Raw genomic sequence first — 9,249 nt, forward strand, 5'->3', positions numbered from 1 at the left:
GCCGCGCCGCCGCCCGCCTCGTCTTCCCCACGCCCGACCGCCGCTCCGCGCCTCGCGCCGCCCGCGCCCTTCTCCGGCCGCCCGCCGCCCCCTTGCTCGCCGCCCGACGCCGCACCGACGCCGCGGTCGCGCCGCCACACCCCGGCGGGCTCCCCTCGTCGCCGGCCCTCTCCGGTCGCCCGCCGCCTCCTCCACGCCCAAGCCCGGCCGGCCTCCTCCTTCCTCCGGCCACCGCAGCTCCCTACTCCGGCGAGAGCTCCATCTAACCTCGTTTTGCATGTAGATCTAGATCCGGTGAACAGTAAACCCTAGAGGTTGATTTTTTCTACTAAGTCCTGAAATTCTCAGTCCAAGTGCTCCCGTTCACGGCTCCGTAACTTTGCATCCGTAGCTCCGATTCATGCATATAGCATATCAAAATGTTCAACTCAGAGAGTACATCATTTCATTCCATTGCATCATTTTCATTTGAGCTTATCTTGATGCCCGAAATGCCGTTAGAAGAGGGCTACTTGAGATAATTGTCAGATCTGCTAATCCGTTTAGGTTTTTGTCATTTTTGCCATGATTAATGTGTGCATGATATGCCCTGTTGCTCTACATGTGTTTTGTTAAGGGTTTTGTCATCTTTCCAGAGGTGCAACCCATGTATTTTTTTGATATGTGTGGTGACTTGTGCAAGCTTGCGGTGCACTTGCTAATTCTGTTTTCGGGGACTTAGCAATTTCACTAAGTCCTGGAGTTGTTTATCTCATGATGCCATATGTTCATGTTGTTTCCTAGTAATCCGTGCCTATTTGAGGATGATCAGTAAGGATGTTTTGTAAATCTTGTAGTGCTCTATCCATCCATGTCTTTGTTTGCAATTATGGAGCACCCTAGCTTGAGTCAATCGAGCTCTACTTTTGCTACTTTGTGAATCTAAGTAGATTGTCAACTTGTTTGCGATTTTGCCGATGATGTTGTAGTTGATCCGTGCATGCTATGCTATTGTTCTTGCCATGTCTAGCTTGCATTTTGTGCCTTCTTGATGGGTGTATGCTTGTCTTGCCATGACTTGCACCTTAGTGAGTGCATCGAGCTTGTAAACATGCCTACTTGAGTTATATTTCAGCATGTGTCAGTTTTCACTAAGTCTGTGATCTGATTATGTTTTTGCTATGTTCACATTGCAATTGTATTTTCGGATCCCTTTTGGATCAAGGTCACTAAGGGACTTTTGTTAAGCTCTTTGAGTAGCTCCATGCCATGCTTTACTTTGCCATGTTCAGTTCCTGTAGCATATAGTTTTGTTGCTCCGAAGAGTGCTACCTGATCTGAAATTCCAGACAAGTGTTAATTTCACGAAGTCTGAAATCTGTTTGCCATATGCATTTTTGCCATGCTTGTTTGAACCTGTTAATGGATGAATTGGCCGTAGCTCAGTGCTAGACTTTTGCTAAGCATCTTGAATGCATCCGTTCCATGTATTTTGTTGTCATGTTTGGTTGTTGTAGCATGTTCATTTCATTGCATTTAGATGCCTACTTGCTGTAAATCGCAGACCGGTGTCATTTTTAAATCGCTTGCCATTTCCAAACCGTAACTCCGATTCCGGCGTTCTTTATATCGTTTTCAAGCGATTTCATCTCATCTTTCCAGTGGCACACTTGGATTTCCAAGTTGATGCCAGGTTCATGCATTTCCTGTCATATCTTGCATTTTGCATCCCGCATAGCATATCATCATCGCATCGTCTTGTTTGAATTCTTGCACGTGGTTGATTGTGTCCTTGTTGCTTGTTTGTCTTGTTTGGGTAGAGCCGGGAGACGAGTTCGCTAACAAGGAGCCCGTTGAGTTTGCTTTCGAGGATCCAGTCAACTCTGACAACTGTGCAGGCAAGATGATCATACCCTCGAAATCACTACTATCTTTGCTATGCTAGTTTGCTCGCTCTTTTGCTATGCCAATGCTACGATGCCTACCATTTGCCTGCAAGCCTCCCAAATTGCCATGTCAAACCTCTAACCCACCTTGTCCTAGCAAACCGTTGATTGGCTATGTTACCGCTTTGCTCAGCCCCTCTTATAGCGTTGCTAGTTGCAGGTGAAGATTGGAGGCCATTCCTTGTTGGAACATTTATTTACTTGTTGGGATATCATTATACTGCTATGTTATCTTAATGCATCTATATACTTGGTAAAGGGTGGAAGGCTCGGCCTCTCGCCTAGTGTTTTGTTCCACTCTTGCCACCCTAGTTTCTGTCATATCGGTGTTATGTTCCCGGATTTTGCGTTCCTTATGCGGTTGGGTTATAATGGGAACCCCTTGATAGTTCGCCTTGATTAAAGCTTTTCCAGCAATGCCCAACCTTGGTTTTACCATTTGCCACCTAGCCTTTTCTTTCCCTTGAGTTCTGCAGACTCAAGGGTCATCTTTATTTTAAACCCCCCCCCGGGCCAGTGCTCCTCTGAGTGTTGGTCCAAACCGTCAGCCGCCGGTGGCTACCAGGGGAAACTCTGGGCTGGCCTACCGGAAGTTTGGACAATCTGAGTGTGCCCTGAGAAAGATATATGTGCAGCTCCTATCGGGATTTGTCGGCACATTCGGGCGGTGTTGCTGGTCTTGTTTTAACCTGTCGAAGTGTCTTAAATTACCGAGATACCGAGTCTGATCGGAACATCTTGGGAGGAGGTCTATTCCTTTGTTGACTGTGAGAGATTGTCATGGGCTAAGTTGGGACTCCCCTGCAGGGATTTGAACTTTCGAAAGCCGTGCCCGCGGTTATGGGCAGATGGGAATTTGTTAGTGTCCGGTTGTAGATAACTTGAACCTTAACTTAATTAAAATGAATCAACTGAGTGTGTTACCGTGATGGCCTCTTCTCGGCGGAGTCCGGGAAGTGGACACGGTGTTGGAGTAATGTTTGCGCAGGTGGTTCTCTAGTTTCTCGCTCGCGCTTTGCCTCCTCTTCTTGCTCTCTTTTGCGAATAAGTTAGCCACCATACTTGCTAGTCGCTTGCTGCAGCTCCACATATATTTACCTTGCCTTACCTATAAGCTTAAATAGTCTTGGTCGTGAGGGTGCGAGATTGTTGAGTCCCTATGGCTCACAGATTACTATTACACCAGATGCAGGGCCTGATGATTCCACTCCAGGAGACGCGTATGAGCTCAAGTGGGAGTTCGATGAGGACTCTCAACGTTACTATGTTTCCTTTCCCGATGATCAGTAGTGGTGCCCAGTTGGGGGTGAACGGGACTGTTGTCGCATGTTGGGTTCTCTTTTATTTTGGCATCGTAGTCGGGCCATGAGTGTTTGGATGATGTAATGTTATTTATGTACTTGATTGACGTGGCGAGTGTAAGCCAACTATGTTATCTCCCCTTTATTATTTATATTACATCGGATGTTGTGAAGATTGCCTAACTTGCGACATATGCCTTCAATGCGATTATGTCTCTAAGTCGTGCCTCGACACGTGGGAGCTATAGTCGCATCGAGGGTGTGACAAGTTGGTAATCAGAGCCTTCCCCGACCTTAGGAGCCCCATTGCTTGATCGTTTTAGCGGTCGAGTTGTGTCTAGAAAAATGTTTTGAGTCATTTAGGAATTATATATCGGAGAGTTTAGGAATTCTTTTTACTTCCCAGTCTCCTCATCGCTCTGGTAAGGCATCCTGACGTAGAGTTTTGACTCTTCTCTCCTCAAATTTCACTAAAAAAAATTTAGGATCACGTGGGTATCTTGGAATCGTTCCGATAGTTTTATGATGAGAACATTGTCTTGGTGCCTCCTGTCAGGGGTTTAGTGGAAGTGTCCCGGGGAGTCGAGCTCTGAGGTGTTATCATCATAATTTTATCGTTGCAGTTCTGGAATACCTGAGTTTAGTACGCCGACATCGAAAATCTCTTTTATGTAGTTCGTTGGTGAGATAACCTCGACGCCACCCAGTACTGGGGCGGGAGTTCGGGAGTATCGCCATAACTTGTATAATGGATGCTTTTCGAAGGTTGAGGTAGATGGTTTCCGAAGGTTTCTTGGTTATGTGTTGAAGGATGGATACAGCTGGATGTAGGATTTGCTAGTTTGGGATGGCTCCTCCAACGTGCACGACTCCGAATCCTGGTCCGCCACCACCTCCCCCTCCTCCGGAGGCATGGCAAGCTGTGATGGCTGCAACCAATGCAAACACACAGTTGATCATGCAAATTCTTCAAGAGCGCAATCAAGACAACCAAGGGAATCAAGGCAGCAATCAGAATCACTTTGCTACACTCAACCAGTTCCTTGCTAACGGGCCAAAGACTTTCAGCAATTGTGTTGAGGCAACCGATGCTGACGATTGGCTTGTGGATCTGTGCAAGCATTTCGAGTGTAGTAACGTCAGGCCTGAGGACTTTGTTAAGTTCGCTTCCTTCCAACTAAAAGATCAAGCTGCAGAATGGTTCCAGCAGTACAAGGATTCCAGAGGTGGACGTGTTATCACTTGGGATGATTTCCGTCGAGATTTCCGAGCTCATCATATTCCGCAGAGCGTGGTTGAAAGTAAGCGTGAGGAATTCTGCAATCTGAAGCAAGGCTCTTTGTCTGTCTATGACTACAACAAGTTGTTCCAGAAGCTCGCCCGCTTTGCCAAGCAGGATGTCCTTGATGAGAAGAGCATGATATAACAGTTCAGGGGTGGTATCAGAGAAGAAATTCAGCTAGCTCTTGTTCTCTTCGAACCCTTGAGATACAATGAGTTCTACAACATGGCACTGAAGCAAGAGGCTGCTCAGTTGAGGTGTGATGCTTCCAAGAAGCGAGTCAGAGACGTTACTCCTTCTTCCTCTACTCAAGTGGCCAAGCAGCAGAAGTATTGGCTTCCTCCTCCTCCGTTCCGTCAGCCGTATCAGCAGAAGAGCAAAGGTGGTAGTGGTTCTTCCCACCCACCCAACCCTGGCTTTCAAAACAAGACTTCGTCTCAAGCTCCAAGATCGAGTGCTCCGTACCACCGTCCGCTTTTAGAGGTCACGTGCAACAAGTGCCAACAGAAGGGTCACTATGCCAACAAGTGTTTCAACCAGAGGCGTCTTCCTCCTCCTCCTCCTCCTGTCAGATCGGCAAGTACAACTGTGGTCAAGCATAACCCAAAGCACGCCAAGGTCAACTTGATGAACGCAGCCCAGGCAGAGGACTCGTCAGATGTGATTATGGGTAACCTTCCTGTTAACGATGTTCCTGCAAAAGTTCTTTTTGACACTGTGCATAGCATTGCTTCATCTCAAAACCTTTTGCATCTAAGCATGAGTTGACTTCCCAAGTTATGCATAAACCGTTAGAAGTTGTCTTTCCGGGTAAATGTTTGCTCGCTAATCACGAGATTACGGATGTTTCTATCATGATGGGTGATTTCAAGTTTCTGGCTTCTCCGATGGTTCTTGGTAACTCGGATATTGATCTTATCCTCGGGATGGATTGACTTTCTAAGCACAAGGCTCAGCTTGATTGTGTAGCTAGGCAAATTCAATTGACTCATTCGTCTGAGGATGTAATTGTCTTTGCCGCTCGGGATAATACCATCCGTCTGTTTTCTCTCAATGAGAAGGGTGAACTCGATGCCATCTCGCAAATTCCAGTCGTTTGCGAATATCAAGACGTCTTTCCAGAAGAGCTTCCAGGAATGCCTCCGCACCGGCCAGTTGAATTCGTTATTGATCTTGAGCCTGGCACGGAACCTGTGTGCAAACGTCCTTACAAGCTCGGACCTGAAGAGTTGAAGGAGCTGAAGAAGCAACTCAATATTCAAGAGAAAATGGGTCTCATCCGGCCTAGTTCTTCTCTGTGGGGTTGTGGTGTTCTTTTTGTGAAGAAGAAGGATGGAACGGACCGACTTTGTGTTGATTACCGTCCAGTGAACAAGAAGACCATCAAGAACAAATACCCACTTCCCAACATCAATGAGCTATTCGAACAACTCAAAGGTGCCCAAGTATTCTCCAAGCTTGATCTCTGTATGGGTTATCATCAGATTCGTATCCGTGAGCAAGATATTCCCAAGACGGCTTTCAGGACAAGCTTTGGTTCATATGAATACACTGTCATGTCTTTTGGCCTCGTCAACGCTCCTCCGACATTCTCTCGCATGATGAACTTCATCTTCAACGCCTACACCAATGACTTCGTTTTGGTCTATCTCGACGACATTCTGATTTTCTCCAAGAACAAGGAAGATCATGCCAAGCACTTGCGTTTGGTTCTTGATAAGCTCAGACAACACAAGTTCTACGCCAAGTTCTCCAAGTGTGAATTTTGGCTTGATGAGGTTCTTTATCTTGGTCATATCATCTCTGCCAAGGGCATTGCCATGAATCCTGAGAAGGTGTCTGCAATTGTGAATTGGGAACCTCCTCAGAATGTGAAGCAACTCCGTAGCTTCCTCGGTCTCGCAAGCTACTGCCAAAGATTCGTTGAAAACTTTTCTAAGATCGCGAAGCCTCTCTCAAATCTTCTTCAGAAGCACGTCAAGTACGTTTGGTCTCCGGAGTGTGACATTGCTTTCAACACTTTGAAAGAGAAATTGATCACTGCTCCAGTTCTGACTCTACCTGATGAATCCAAGCCGTATGAGGTCTTTTGTGATGCCTCTCTCCAAGGTCTTGGCGCAGTATTGATGCAAGAGAAGAAAGTTGTTGCTTATACCTCTCGCCAGTTGAAGCCTAATGAGAAGAACTACCCCACTCATGATCTCGACTTGGCGGCAGTTGTGCATGCTCTTTTGACTTGGAGACATCTTCTATTGGGAAGAAAAGTGGACATTTTCACTGATCACAAGAGTCTCAAGTACATCTTCACTCAGCCTAATCTCAACCTCAGGCAAACTCGATGGGTCGAAATGATTCAAGAGTATAATCCGAGTATTGAGTATACTCCAGGCAAGGCCAATGTGATTGCTGACGCATTGAGCAGGAAAGCTTACTGCAACAGTCTGATTCTCAAGCCTTATCAACCCGAGCTTTGTGAAGCTTTCCGCAAACTTAATCTGCAAATTGTTCCTCAAGATTTCCTCACCAACCTTCAAGTCTCTCCTACCTTGGAAGACCAGATTCGCCAAGCCCAGCTTCTTGATGCTATGGTGAAAAGGTGAAGATTGGGATTGCCAAGACTCAGCCCAAGTACAAGTGCTACCGCCTTGATGACAAGGACACTCTCTTCTTTGAGGATCGTATTGTTGTACCCAAAGGTGACCTCCGTAAAGTGATCATGAACGAGGCTCACAATTCTCTCCCCTCCATCCACCCTGGGAGCACGAAGATGTATCAGGACCTCAAGCAAGCTTATTGGTGGACTCGAATGAAGCGAGATTGCTCAATTCGTGAATGAATGTGATGTCTGCAGAAGAGTGAAGGCAGAACACCAAAGGCCAGCTGGTCTCCTCCAACCTCTTGCCATTCCAGAATGGAAGTTTGACCACATTGAAATGGACTTCGTGACTGGGTTTCCAAAGTCCAAGCGTGGCAATGATGCTATATTCGTTGTCATCGACAAACTCACCAAAGTGGCTCATTTTCTGCCTATCAAAGAGTCGATCACTGCAGCTCAATTGGCGGAACTCTATACCTCTCGAATTGTCTCTCTGCACGGTATTCCTCAAGTGATCTCTTCAGACCGTGGCAGCATCTTTACATTCAAGTTTTGGGATTCTTTTCAGAAGGCCATGGGCACGAACATCCGCTTCAGCACAGCTTTCCATCCTCAAACTAGCGGTCAAGTCGAGCGTGTCAACCAGATTCTTAAAGATATGCTCAGGGCTTGTGTGATCTCCTTCGGCATGAAGTGGGAGGATTGTCTTCCTTATGCTGAATTCTCCTACAACAACAGTTTTCAAGCAAGTTCGGGCAAGGCCCCATTTGAAATTCTGTATGGCAGGAAGTGTCGTACCCCTCTCAACTGGTCTGAAACCGGTGAACGTCAGCTTTTGGGAAATGACTTAATCACAGAAGCAGAAGAAATGTGCAAAGTCATTCGTGATAACCTCAAAGCAGCCCAATCCCGTCAGAAGAGCTACTGTGATAGTAAGCACCGTGATTTGGCTTTCGAGATCGGAGATCATGTTTACCTCCGCGTCTCTCCTATGAAAGGTACTCGTCGCTTCGGTATCAAAGGGAAGCTTGCCCCTAGATACATGGGACCTTTCAAGATTATCAGCAAGAGAGGCGACCTCGCCTATCAACTCGAGCTTCCTTCAAACTTTGCAAATGTTCATGATGTCTTCCATGTCTCTCAGCTTTGAAAGTGCTTCAAGACTCCTGACCGCACCGTCAACTTCGAGGACATTGAGCTCCAAGAAGATCTCTCTTATCGTGAGCACCTAGTTGCTATTCTTGAAGAGACTGAACGCAAGACTCGCAACAAGTCAATCAAATTTCTCAAAGTCAAGTGGTCACACCATTCCGACCGTGAAGCTACCTGGGAACGTGAGGATCACCTCCGTTCTGAGTACCCGGCGTTCTTTCAGTCCTAGATCTCGGGACGAGATCCTTTCGTCGTGGTGGAGTGTTGTAACACCCCGGATGTAACTTTCCCACTTTGTACTCCACTCTTGCCGTTTCGGCGCTAAGTTATATTTATTTTCTCGGGTTCGGGTCCTTGTCTCCATGTGTTGTTGTCGTTGTCATGCATCTCATATCATGTCATCATGTGCATTGCATTTGCATATGTGTTCGTCTCATGCATTCGAGCATTTTCCCCGTTGTCTGTTTTGCATTCCGGCGCTTCATTCTCCTCCGGTGGTCATTTCTAGCTTTCTTTCGTGTGTGGGGATTAAACATTTCCGGATTGGACCGATACTTGCCAAGCGCCCTTGGTTTACTACCGATAGACCGCCTGTCAAGTTTCGTATCATTTGGACTTCGTTTGATACTCCAACGGTTAACCGAGGGACCGAAAAGGCCTCGTGTGTGTTGCAGCCCAACACCCCTCCAATTTGGCCCAAAACCCACCTAATTCTGCTCCATCATCTAGAGCGTTTGATCATGATCGCGTGGCCGAAAACCGCACCTCATTTGGACTCTCCTAGCTTCCTCTATGCCTATTTAAAGACCCCCCCCCCCCGAAATTCGGATCTCCGTCTCCCCCGTAACCCTAAAACCTGCTCACGCCGCCGCCGGACATGTCCGCCTCCTAGCGGACACATCACCGCCGCCAATCAACCGCCGCCACCTGTCGCGCCCGCGCCCACTTCCCCGCATCCCGCGCCGGCCCACGAGGGCCCGAGGCCGGCCCTCC

Source organism: Triticum dicoccoides, chromosome 2A (assembly GCF_002162155.2).
Source record: "Triticum dicoccoides isolate Atlit2015 ecotype Zavitan chromosome 2A, WEW_v2.0, whole genome shotgun sequence".
In the NCBI taxonomy this organism is placed as follows: Eukaryota; Viridiplantae; Streptophyta; class Magnoliopsida; order Poales; family Poaceae; genus Triticum; species Triticum dicoccoides.